The 12657-nt window shown below is 51.8% G+C and overlaps 1 protein-coding gene across 3 annotated transcripts in view; it reads left to right on the forward strand.

The window, feature by feature from the left end:
• The window catches only part of LOC123771953 (BMP-binding endothelial regulator protein), a 197411-nt gene that overhangs the window by 51127 nt on the left and 133627 nt on the right, over positions 1-12657 (forward strand). For all 3 annotated transcript variants that reach the window (XM_069324323.1, XM_069324321.1, XM_069324322.1), the window contains exon 2: positions 10490-11502. The gene's annotated coding sequence lies outside the window, so the exon portion shown is untranslated. The remainder of the gene's footprint in view (positions 1-10489; positions 11503-12657) is intronic.

Below are 12657 nucleotides of genomic sequence, written 5' to 3' on the forward strand. Positions count from 1 at the left end.
CCCAACCCACGACCACTCTGGTGTCTTCTCCGGCATATAATCTTATCTTGAGGTTAACTTGAGATGATTTCGGGGCTTAGCGTCCCCGCGGCCCGGTCCTCGACCAGGTCTCCACCCCAAGGAAGCAGCCCGTGACAGCTGTCTAACTCCCAGGTACCTATTTACTGCTAAGTAACAGGGGCATCAGGGTGAAATAAACATTTTACCCATTTGTCTCCGCCTCCACCGGGGATCGAACCCGGAACCTCAGGACTACGAATCCGAAGCGCTGTCCACCCAGCTGTCAGGCGCCCTCATCAAACTCATAATTATTTCCATTCCCCCTCAGTGATGAGGCCTGACAATATCACAGTTGGCTTCGTTCTCGATTAGCAATCGTGGATACTGAGGTCAATTTTCAGGCGGGACTACAATGGTTTGGTGTCTTTCCTTTCACCTAATACTCCTCTTCACCTTGCAGTTAAATATAGGTACAGCCTGCGTACCGGGTGTTGGTTAGCCCTAACCTGCCCAGGCTGATGCATAGAAAACGTAAGTATGTGTCGTGATCCGGGTCACCGGCGGCGCCCGGGGCTCCTCACTGTCAATTATTCCTAGTGAGTGGGACGGGACGGACCCCTCTATAGCAACACTACCGTGGGAACTCTTGCTCTCCCACACACACACTCCTCCCATGTTGGGCAGGGCCACTCATCCTGTGAGTGGACACACAGCCATAGTGACAGTATTGGGCAGCGCCACTCATCCTGTGAGTGGACACACCGCCATAGTGACAGTATTGGGCAGCGCCACTCATCCTGTGAGTGGACACACCGCCATAGTGACAGTATTGGGCAGCGCCACTCATCCTGTGAGTGGACACACCGCCATAGTGACAGTATTGGGCAGCGCCACTCATCCTGTGAGTGGACACACCGCCATAGTGACAGTATTGGGCAGCGCCATAGTGACATAGTGAGATCCATCTGAAGCCTCATGGATTCCTTGGGCATGGATAAGCATGGATTAAAATGAGGTGATTCGATGTCAGTTCATGACAGATATCAGAGAGTATTGGTCCTATAACTTGAGAGATACCCCCCCACTTGTAGCTTCTCTGTGCTCATGTCTCCAATCTCACTGTTACCCTCTGCTTCCTGTCAGTTAGGTATTCTCTCGCCACGTTTAACAATCGGCAACTCCCACTGATGTCTTAAACTGGAAAAGGAACTCTCGGTGAGGAACAAGGTCGGAGGTGTCCTGATAGTCGAAGAACATGCAGTCGACCCATCCATTGTCTGTTTTCTAGGTGCTTAGCTAGTGAAGGGAGGGAGGGAGGTGCGTGTACTGTGGTAGAGGTGTGTGCAGGGCTAGTGTGCCAGGGTGCTCACGGGGGGTCCTGTACAAGGGTGCTCAGAGGGTCCTGTACAAGGGTGCTCCCGGGGGGGTCCTGTACAAGGGTGCTCACGGGGGGTCCTGTACAAGGGTGCTCACGGGGGGTCCTGTACAAGGGTGCTCACGGGGGGTCCTGTACAAGGGTGCTCACGGGGGGTCCTGTACAAGGGTGCTCAGGGGGTCCTGTACAAGGGTGCTCACGGGGGGTCCTGTAAAAGGGTGCTCCCGGGGGGTCCTGTACAAGGGTGCTCACGGGGGGTCCTGTAAAAGGGTGCTCACGGGTGGTCCTGTACAAGGGTGCTCAGGGGGTCCTGTACAAGGGTGCTCAGGGGGTCCTGTACAAGGGTGCTCACGGGGGGGTCCTGTACAAGGGTGGTCCCGGGGGGTCCTGTACAAGGGTGCTCACGGGGGGTCCTGTACAAGGGTGCTCACGGGGGGTCCTGTAAAAGGGTGCTCACGGGGGGTCCTGTACAAGGGTGCTCACGGGGGGTCCTGTACAAGGGTGCTCACGGGGGTCCTGTAAAAGGGTGCTCACGGGGGGTCCTGTACAAGGGTGCTCACGGGGGGTCCTGTACAAGGGTGCTCAGGGGGTCCTGTACAAGGGTGCTCACGGGGGGTCCTGTAAAAGGGTGCTCCCGGGGGGTCCTGTACAAGGGTGCTCACGGGGGGTCCTGTAAAAGGGTGCTCACGGGTGGTCCTGTACAAGGGTGCTCAGGGGGTCCTGTACAAGGGTGGTCCCGGGGGGTCCTGTACAAGGGTGCTCACGGGGGTCCTGTAAAAGGGTGCTCACGGGGGGTCCTGTACAAGGGTGCTCACGGGGGGTCCTGTACAAGGGTGCTCAGGGGGTCCTGTAAAAGGGTGCTCACGGGTGGTCCTGTACAAGGGTGCTCAGGGGGTCCTGTACAAGGGTGGTCCCGGGGGGTCCTGTACAAGGGTGCTCACGGGGGGTCCTGTACAAGGGTGCTCATGGGGGTCCTGTACAAGGGTGGTCCCGGGGGGTCCTGTACAAGGGTGCTCAGGGGGTCCTGTACAAGGGTGCTCACGGGGGGTCCTGTAAAAGGGTGCTCACGGGTGGTCCTGTACAAGGGTGCTCAGGGGGTCCTGTACAAGGGTGGTCCCGGGGGGTCCTGTACAAGGGTGCTCACGGGGGGTCCTGTACAAGGGTGCTCACGGGGGGTCCTGTACAAGGGTGCTCACGGGGGGTCCTGTACAAGGGTGCTCCCGGGGGGTCCTGTACAAGGGTGCTCCCGGGGGGTCCTGTACAAGGGTGCTCACGGGGGGTCCTGTACAAGGGTGCTCACGGGGGGTCCTGTACAAGGCTTCCTCACTTGTGTGTAGTATATAGCTCTCCTGCTCTCTCCTCTCGCCAGCAACTTGTCGCCATTTATATATCAGCTTCCATCTTGGTTCCGCGGGTCGTCCGTGAGGAGATGATGTCGTTGTCAAGAGCATCTTCTCCCTAAGACAGCATCTGGCCGGTGTGAGCCGGCGCTGTGTCCCTCCCCGACCTCTGGTGGTGGATCTTATCACAAGGTGCCTATTCATCAATCCCCGGGTCGCTCCAGGAAGCTTATCTGGCCCTGTACCCAAGGCCGGCTAGACGGCGTGCGAGCGGCTCTCTGAGTGGCTGGGATAATGTAAACAACTGTGCTATTGGCTCAAGTGTTGGTGGCAGATGTAAACATGCGCGTGATTGGCCCCCAAGTGATTCGGGGATTTATTAGTTGGGATGTTATTGGCGGGTTTAGGGGTGGAAACTGGAGTGACGCCATAGGAGAAGGAATTGTCGTTACGGTTTTAAACAGCCAATTGGATGGTATTTGGTGAGGAAGAGTGAGTGAGAGGCAGTAACCACGGGCAGGATGGCTGAGGGCAGCTGTTGAGACCTCGCTCAGCGATCATGGGACCCTGTGATCAATCTCCCGGACAAGAACAACCCAGTTGCAACGACAATTTACGCAGATATATGGTAATCGTTGTCGCAATACGATAACTGCTACAAAAGGCGACGATCGAAGGGGTGGTGGGGGGATAGATATCACCCCCATCCCCAACCTCTTGGAACCCCCTCCCCCACCCTCCCCCACCCTAGCACACCCCAACACCCCCCGTCCCATCACCACACCCTTCAACCAGCCCCACTCAACCCCCACCCCGTCTACTCCACCCGTCCACCCCACCCCACCACCACCTGAGAGGTACACACACGACAGGGGGGTGTCGTGTGTGGTGTTGCTGGACAAACAAGCCAACATGAGACAGTTAACACACTGGGAAAGTGACACTTCTCACCTTGGAAGAAAAACGCTTCTGGTAGTTAATGAAGTTAAAGTGAGGCGCTTAAGCCTCTTAAACAAGCGTGAGTGTCGTTTGGCTTGTTTCTTTCTTGCTTAAGACAAGCTTTCCTGGTTGATTAAGAGCTTTCCTGGTTGATTAGAGGTTGCTGATAAGTTTTGTTTAAGATCGATCAGGATACAAGTTACTCTCATTCATCAGTAGTGTAACTTAGATGGATACTTTGAGTGTTGTCCCTAGTGCTGCCCAAGTGTTTCTACCACCACCACCACCACCACCACCACCAGGGCCTGGTGGCTGAGTGGACAACGCTCGGGATTCGTAGTCTTAGGGACCGGGGATCTATCCCCGGTGGAGGCGGGGAAACAAATGAGCAGGGTTTCTTTCACCCTGATGACAATGTTACCTAGCAGTAAATAGGTACCTGAGAGTTAGACAGCTGCTACGGGCTGCTCCTTGTATGTGTGGGGGGGGGGGGAAGGGTTGATTGATAGTTGAGAGGCGGGCCGAAAGAGCCAGAGCTCACCCTCCCCCCCCCCACACACACACAACTAGGTGAATACCAGTACTACCACAGCCAATGTAACCCAGTACTCACTACACCTTGAGGTGATTCCGGGGCTTAGCGACCCCGCGGCCCGGTCGTCGACCAGGCGTCGACCACCTCAGCTTGTGTTCCTAGAGAGGATGACCCGCGGCCATCTTGGTGCCCTGACACCAAGACATCATCAAGATACACCTACCTGTAGACACCTGTACAGGTGCGCACCAGCTTCAGCACTTGTGTGACCTTGTCTCACCTTATGTTACCCTGTGTGACCTTGTCTCACCTTATGTTGCCTTGTGTGACCTTGTCTCACCTTATGTTGCCTTGTGTGACCTTGTCTCACCTTATGTTACCCTGTGTGACCTTGTCTCACCTTATGTTACCTTGTGTGACCTTGTCTCACCTTATGTTACCCTGTGTGACCTTGTCTCACCTTATGTTACCCTGTGTGACCTTGTCTCACCTTATGTTGCCTTGTGTGACCTTGTCTCACCTTATGTTGCCTTGTGTGACCTTGTCTCACCTTATGTTACCCTGTGTGACCTTGTCTCACCTTATGTTGCCTTGTGTGACCTTGTGTCACCTTATGTTACCCTGTGTGACCTTGTCTCACCTTATGTTGCCTTGTGTGACCTTGTCTCACCTTATGTTGCCTTGTGTGACCTTGTCTCACCTTATGTTACCCTGTGTGACCTTGTCTCACCTTATGTTGCCTTGTGTGACCTTGTCTCACCTTATGTTACCTTGTGTGACCTTGTCTCACCTTATGTTACCCTGTGTGACCTTGTCTCACCTTATGTTACCCTGTGTGACCTTGTCTCACCTTATGTTGCCTTGTGTGACCTTGTCTCACCTTATGTTGCCTTGTGTGACCTTGTCTCACCTTATGTTACCCTGTGTGACCTTGTCTCACCTTATGTTGCCTTGTGTGACCTTGTGTCACCTTATGTTACCCTGTGTGACCTTGTCTCACCTTATGTTGCCTTGTGTGACCTTGTCTCACCTTATGTTGCCTTGTGTGACCTTGTCTCACCTTATGTTACCCTGTGTGACCTTGTCTCACCTTATGTTGCCTTGTGTGACCTTGTCTCACCTTATGTTACCCTGTGTGACCTTGTCTCACCTTATGTTACCCTGTGTGACCTTGTGTCACCTTATGTTACCCTGTGTGACCTTGTCTCAGGAGAGTAGTGTGGGTGCCACAGTGTCGTGAGCCAGCAGTAACTGCTCCAGCTCTGGCCAAACAACAGGACGTGAAGTAAACTCCATGACTATACACAGATAAGCTGGGTACGCTTCTCGGGGTATATATATATATCCTTGTGTGACTGTCCTTGTTACGGCCGCTTCCTGCAGGATGGGCGGGGGGGGGGGCTGGTTATGTTAAGACCAGGCTAAGGTAAGGACACACTTACCTTACTGTAGGCGACCTCTGTACACAGTCCGTCTGCGTCAACAAGGGTCAAATGCTTGTTAACCCAGAGCCGCCAACCTTTTGTCGATGAGTGATAACGACTTCATTCCGAAAAACACCACTCCACCCAAGGCTCGTTAAAGCTGCGGCCGTCCCCCAAGGGGCGGTGAACTATGTACTATGCATTAAAAATAGGTTTGATCTCCTTTATATATTAACGTTATTATATATCTTAAAATGCTATGTATAGTTAGGCGTAGGTTAGGTTAGGTGTTTAGGTTCTGTTGGTGATAATTTTGATTTGAAGTCCGTGGGTGAAGCATCTACAGCAACCCATCCTCGACTCAAGTCCATTCCATCCAGCGGTCAACCCCACAGACGCATTCATAAATTTTAACATGCTGTTCATTCAAAACGGGAATTTTCTCAAGTATAAATTAATATTATAATATATTAGCATATTGTGCATGTATAGGCATAGGTTAGGTTAGGTGTTTAGGTTCTGTTGGCGATTATTTGTAGTACGTGGGTGAAGCATTTACAGCGTTGTGGTTCGAACACAAGTCGTCAGTGAAGCACTTGTTCCGGAAGTGTTCGGACGTCATCAGTTGTGAGTCGTGTGTAAACCGTTTTTCATTCAAACTCTGAGAATTTGGCGGCTGAATTAACGAGCATTTGGCCTGTGTTGTTGAGGACGGTCTGAACTACTCTCAGTTGATGTTCAAACATTTCTCGAGCAGTGGTTCGCTGACGACTGTTCGAATCACCGCTCCGTAACTGCTTCACCCACGTACTACAAATACAAATAATCGCCAACAGAACCTATAACCTACACCAAACTTTAATATGAACTTTATACATATATAACTATATGCAGTTATATCTATAGTTATATATATGTAGTTATATATATAGTTGTGATATATCTATATGTAGATATAGAACCTACATAGAACTTTAATATGCTAATAAGAACTTAAATATGAGAACAAACCTATTTTATTACACAATGTGTTAAAAGTTCATAAATGCGTCTTGCGGGATGGTCGCTGCTTTAACGAGCCTGGCCTAAGGACAGGTTGCCATACAAGGCAATTTACTTCTGCGGTGAGTTAGATTTACTAGTCTTGCTCCACACCCACCCAACTGGGCGGCAGCTTTACAGTCATGTGCTCCACACCCACCCAACTGGGCGGCAGCTTTACAGTCATGTGTTCCACACCCACCCAACTGGGCGGCAGCTTTACAGTCATGTGCTGCACACCCACCCAACTGGGCGGCAGCTTTACAGTCATGTGTTCCACACCCACCCAACTGGGCGGCAGCTGCACCTACAGTAAGTTAACTTTAGATACTTGGCCAAGATTCCCGGCATCACATCATTATGAATGAAGTACTTAAACACACGTTTTCGTCTCCATTGAAGGTGTTATCTCTGAATTCCGTGATTTTGTCCCATTCGATTATATAGTGACGCGACGTATGCAAATTTTTGTTTTATACATTTAATTGTAATGTATTTACCTGTCAGTTGGTAAACTTTGGTGATAGTGTATATTTGGTTAAGTCTGCGTCAGCAGGCGGTGTGAACTTGCCTAGGGACTTGTAGCCGAGCCTGAGTGTGTCTTGTACACTCTGGGTAGTGTGTCCTGTACACTCTGGCTAGTGTGTCCTGTACACTCTGGCTAGTGTGTCCTGTACACTCTGGCTAGTGTGTTGTACACTCTGGCTAGTGTGTTGTACACTCTGGCTAGTGTGTCCTGTACACTCTGGCTAGTGTGTTGTACACTCTGGCTAGTGTGTTGTACACTCTGGCTAGTGTGTCCTGTACACTCTGGCTAGTGTGTCCTGTACACTCTGGCTAGTGTGTTGTACACTCTGGCTAGTGTGTTGTACACTCTGGCTAGTGTGCTGTACACTCTGGCTAGTGTGTACTGTACACTCTGGCTAGTGTGTCCTGTACACTCTGGCTAGTGTGTCCTGTACACTCTGGCTAGTGTGTCCTGTACACTCTGGCTAGTGTGTCCTGTACACTCTGGCTAGTGTGTCTTGTACACTCTGGCTAGTGTGTCCTGTACACTCTGGCTAGTGTGTCTTGTACACTCTGGGTAGTGTGTCCTGTACACTCTGGCTAGTGTCTCATCACTCTACCCACGGATAGTTCGGTCTGTGGTGCCTGTAATGTGGCTAGTGATTGGTGGAGAAGCCGTCCATCCGGCTGGCTTGTGTCTGGCTGGGACTACTAGCCTTCCGAGATGCCGGCAAGGAGCAGCAGGCAGGCCGGACTACAGTAGTTAAGAAGGCAGCAGCAGGCCAGACTGGAGCAGGATGCAGGGTAATCAGTAGGAGACTGCCTGCTCGCTTGATAAGACACGTTTGTAGATGTACAAATGGATGTGGCTCACACCTCTAGATGTGAGCCATAGTCGAGCTTCAGCTCCTAAGGCCCGCTTCTCTAGCTATTAGATTAGCTATATATTTAGCTGACTCTTTGGGAGCCGGTGGCTGATCACACTAGATGCGTGATCCTCTGGTCCCGGGTTCGATTCCGGGCGCCGGCAAAAACAACGGGCAGAGTTTCTTTCACTCTGGTGCCCCCCTGTTACCTATCAGTATATAGGTACCTGGGAGTTAGACAGATGCTACGGGCTGCTTCCTGGAGGTGTGTGTGGGAAAAAACATTAGGTAGTTAGTAGTTAGTAACAGTTGAGTGACAGTTGAGAGGCGGGTCGAAAGGGCAGAGCTCAACCCCCGCAAGCACAACTAGGTGAGTACAGAGAGACACACACATTATCGCCTACTTGTGGAAACATTTATACAGCTGCAAATATACCTTCAGGTGAGAGAGAGAGAGAGAGAGAGAGAGAGAGAGAGAGAGAGAGAGAGAGAGAGAGAGAGAGAGAGAGAGAGAGAGAGAGAGAGAGAGAGGGGGGGGAGAGACAGAGACAAAGAGAGAGACAGAGAGAGAGACAGACAGAGAGACAGAGACAAAGAGAGAGACAGAGAGAGAGACAGACAGAGAGACAGAGACAAAGAGAGAGAGAGAGAGAGAGAGAGAGAGAGAGAGAGAGAGAGAGAGAGAGAGAGAGAGACAGAGAGACAGAGAGAACTGCTTGAAGCCAGTCAAGAAAACCCCAGTGTGCGATATCCAGCAGTATGATAGCAGCAAGATAGCCTGGCCCCCGCGGGCGTCCCCTGGCCGGGCCGAGCTCTTCTTGGAAGGCCGAGCGCGGCCGAGCCGTCGTTACCAACTCTCTCAGTAATTTACCTACACTGGTCTCTCTCGTCCCTCCAGACTGCTACGTAGGTGCGCGCTCTCCGACCTCTCGCACCATTCACAGGTAAATTCTAGGTGTGCGTGCGTGCCTTCAGCTGCGCTTCTAGGAAGTTGAGCTATGGTTCTGGGTCTCGCCTCTCGGTATTTAGGTCATGTGTTCATTTGTTTTAGCAGCCCAAAACCCACATGTGTCGATCGACATGTGGGTTTTGGACACACACCGAAACTACGACGTTGGTACAACGTTCGAACAAGTTTTAACACCTAACCAGTTATAACAACCAATATAGCAAGTTGTAACAAGCGGAAAATAGAGACAGTTTCTGTTTGTGTTTCCAAGGGCGCGTCAGCTTCCATTACACCAGTTTCCAGTTAATTCCATTTTTTTTACAGTTTTGACACGATATTTTGTCCCAAATATTTAAAATATCCTCATCTTGTTTACCCTGTCATTTTCCTTGGGTATTTTGTATGTCGTGGACCAGTCTCCCTGATCTCGCTCGCAGTGCCGTGGGGGATTAGATGCACATGTTCCGTGTGTCAGCACAGAGACGAGGCTGGGAGCTCTCCTCTCAGGGGTCTTAATATCTGGGTCAAGTTACCTGGTAACATTGCAGACTTGGCATCACTGGAGTGTTTCAAGCGTAGGTTAGACACGTATATGATTGAGTTTGGGTGGATAATAAATAAAAGCTTCCTCGTGCAGGCGACGAGTCACAATAACGTGGCTAAATTATGTTGACCAGACCACACACTAGAAGGTGAAGGGACGACGACGACGTTTCGGCCCGTCCTGGACCATTCTCAAGACCGACTTGAGAATGGTCCAGGACGGACCGAAACGTCGTCGTCCCTTCACCTTCTAGTGTGTGGTCTGGTCAACAAAAGCTTCCTCGTGTGAGCCAATAGGCCTTCTGCAGTTTCAATTATTTATTCTAGATATAAATTAAGCAGTTTAAAGATGAATTTTTGTTAGCGAGAATGTTGTCGTGTGCATGAGGGTTGTCTGTGGCTCTCTCACCTGTAGAAGCGTTTGGGGAGTGAGATCCGGAGGCTGTAGGAGACTTACTTAGATTTAAGAACCAGAGGAAGTGTCAATACGAGGGAGAACAAGAGCATCGTTCGAGGAGGAGCTGGTTGACGCCGGTGATTAACGGCCTGGAACAACCTTGTCTTGTTCTCCCAGCCGTGATTCGTATTATTAGTCCTGGGTACAGTGACCATGTGTCTTTTACGACGTGTTAACGGAAACATTCGGTAACCGGTTGGTTGGTTAGTAGAGAAGGACAGGTTCTTGGCGTATAGTGCCGGAGGAGTTGGTACGAGGGTGGTGACTCTTGGGGACTCTTGGTGACTCTTGGCGACTCTTGAGGACTCTTGGTGACTCTTGGTGACTCTTGGGGACCCTCTAGTGTGCCGAGGTCACAGTCAGCGTTCTAAAGTGTCTTGTTCTAAAGTGCCTTTTCAATGTCCTTCTCCACATTGAACTCAGTCCTGTTGAATACCTGTTGCAAAATGTTGTCATTTTCTCTTGTTTTCCTTATACCTGTTGTTATATATATTGTCATTTTTCTCTTTCTAGGTGATCGAGAGATACGAGTGAGGGGCGAGAGGTGCTCACTCCAAAGGAGACCTACTGAGAAGGCGGAAATGGGGGAAGATACATCTGTGATGATTGAAACTAATATGTGCAAGTGAAGAACAAAGTGAAGGAGTGAATGGGCCCATAAGGTGCAAGGAAACCCTCCGAGTGGCGTGTGACTGCGTGCACACACACACACACACGCACGCGCGTCTGGTGCTCTTAAGTTGAGAGCGGTGGTGGAGAGTTGCGTGTTGCCGGAGCTCTGCTGGTGTTGTGTAGTGTTTCACGCTCCTGGTGTTCCCGTGCGGGTGCTGATAGTGAAGTGTAGTGTTGCGGTGAGTGTAGTGAGGTGTAGGCAGCCCGTGAGCGCCCGTGGATCACGCGTAAGTAAAGAGGAAGGAAAGAGAGTCCGTCCGGTACTGGTGCAAGGCTCAGAGTGGAAGGTGGTCGCTATAGCGAGCTGTGCCCGTGGTGGGGGGTTGCGGAGGGGTGTGTGTGGTGGGGGGAGAGTGTGTGTGTGTGTGTGTGTGTGTGTGCCTTTGTGGGGGTGGCACGCATGCCCAGGTGTTACCCCTGCTCTTCTGCCACGGGGGAGACTTCACACCGCTCCGGCCACACTCTCGCTAGACGTCGGCCGTAACTGGTACGGCGCACACCCCCTTCTCCGTGGCCCTGTCACCGCTCCGTGGCCCTGTCACCGCTCCGTGGCCCTGTCACCGCTCCGTGGCCTCCCCCGTGTCTACCCCGTGTCATGCAGGGCACGGCGCCTGCATGCCCCAGGGTCTAGCCCGGCACTTCAACAGGCCACTTGTTAAACCATGACGCGATTGCACCAATAAGAAAGCGTGACTAAGGTTCGTTCCAGTGGTGTGTAGCTGGTTGGCTTGTTAAGCAGGGACACCGGCGGGGCGCTTTTGATTGGCCAGTGTCTTAAGTGTGACCCCAAGCTGACCCCAGGCTGACCTTCCTGGTGGTATAGCACTCTACGCACCCCAGGACCTTGTCTACAGGTAAGCTTCGTGTATTGCTGTTTGTGTTGTGTGTTGAGTGTGTTTGGCTGCACATCTGGTTTACCACTGTGCAGTGTGGAGGTGTTGGAGTTTACACACATGCAGTGTACCTGCCAGGATACCTACACTTGAGGTACTCTCCTGGTGTACACCACGAGGGCTGAGGGACATTGGTTTACACTACCTCTATTGATCCCTTTTGGCGGAGTTCTCAACAGTATTGACCACAGTGAGTTTACTTGTCCAGGACACCTCCCACCAGGCCTATATGACACCTCCCACCAGGCCTATATGACACCTCCCACCAGGCCTATATGACACCTCCCACCAGGCCTATATGACACCTCCCACCAGGCCTATATGACACCTCCCACCAGGCCTATATGACACCTCCCACCAGGCCTATATGACACCCCAGACCAGGCCTATATGACACCCCGGACCAGGCCTATATGACACGCCGGACCAGGCCTATATAACACCCCAGACCAGGCCTATATGACACCTCAGACCAGGCCTATATGACACCTCAGACCAGGCCTATATGACACCCCAGACCAGGCCTATATAACACCCCGGACCAGGCCTATATGACACCTCAGACCAGGCCTATATGACACCTCAGACCAGGCCTATATGACACCCCAGACCAGGCCTATATGACACCTCAGACCAGGCCTATATAACACCCCAGACCAGGCCTATATGACACCTCAAACCAGGCCTATATAACACCCCAGACCAGGCCTATATGACACCTCAGACCAGGCCTATATGACACCCCAGACCAGGCCTATATGACACCCCAGACCAGGCCTATATGACACCTCAGACCAGGCCTTTATGACACCCCAGACCAGGCCTATAAGACACCCCAGACCAGGCCTATATGACACCTCAGACCAGGCCTATATGACACCCCAGACCAGACCTTTATGACACCCCAGACCAGGCCTATATGACACCTCAGACCAGGCCTATATGACACCTCAGACCACGCCTATATGACACCTCAGACCAGGCCTTTATGACACCCCAGACCAGGCCTATATGACACCCCAGACCAGGCCTTTATGACACCCCAGACCAGGCCTATATGACACCCCAGACCAGGCCTTTATGACACCCCAGACCAGGCCTATATGACACCCCAGA

Source organism: Procambarus clarkii, chromosome 14 (assembly GCF_040958095.1).
Source record: "Procambarus clarkii isolate CNS0578487 chromosome 14, FALCON_Pclarkii_2.0, whole genome shotgun sequence".
In the NCBI taxonomy this organism is placed as follows: domain Eukaryota; kingdom Metazoa; phylum Arthropoda; class Malacostraca; order Decapoda; family Cambaridae; genus Procambarus; species Procambarus clarkii.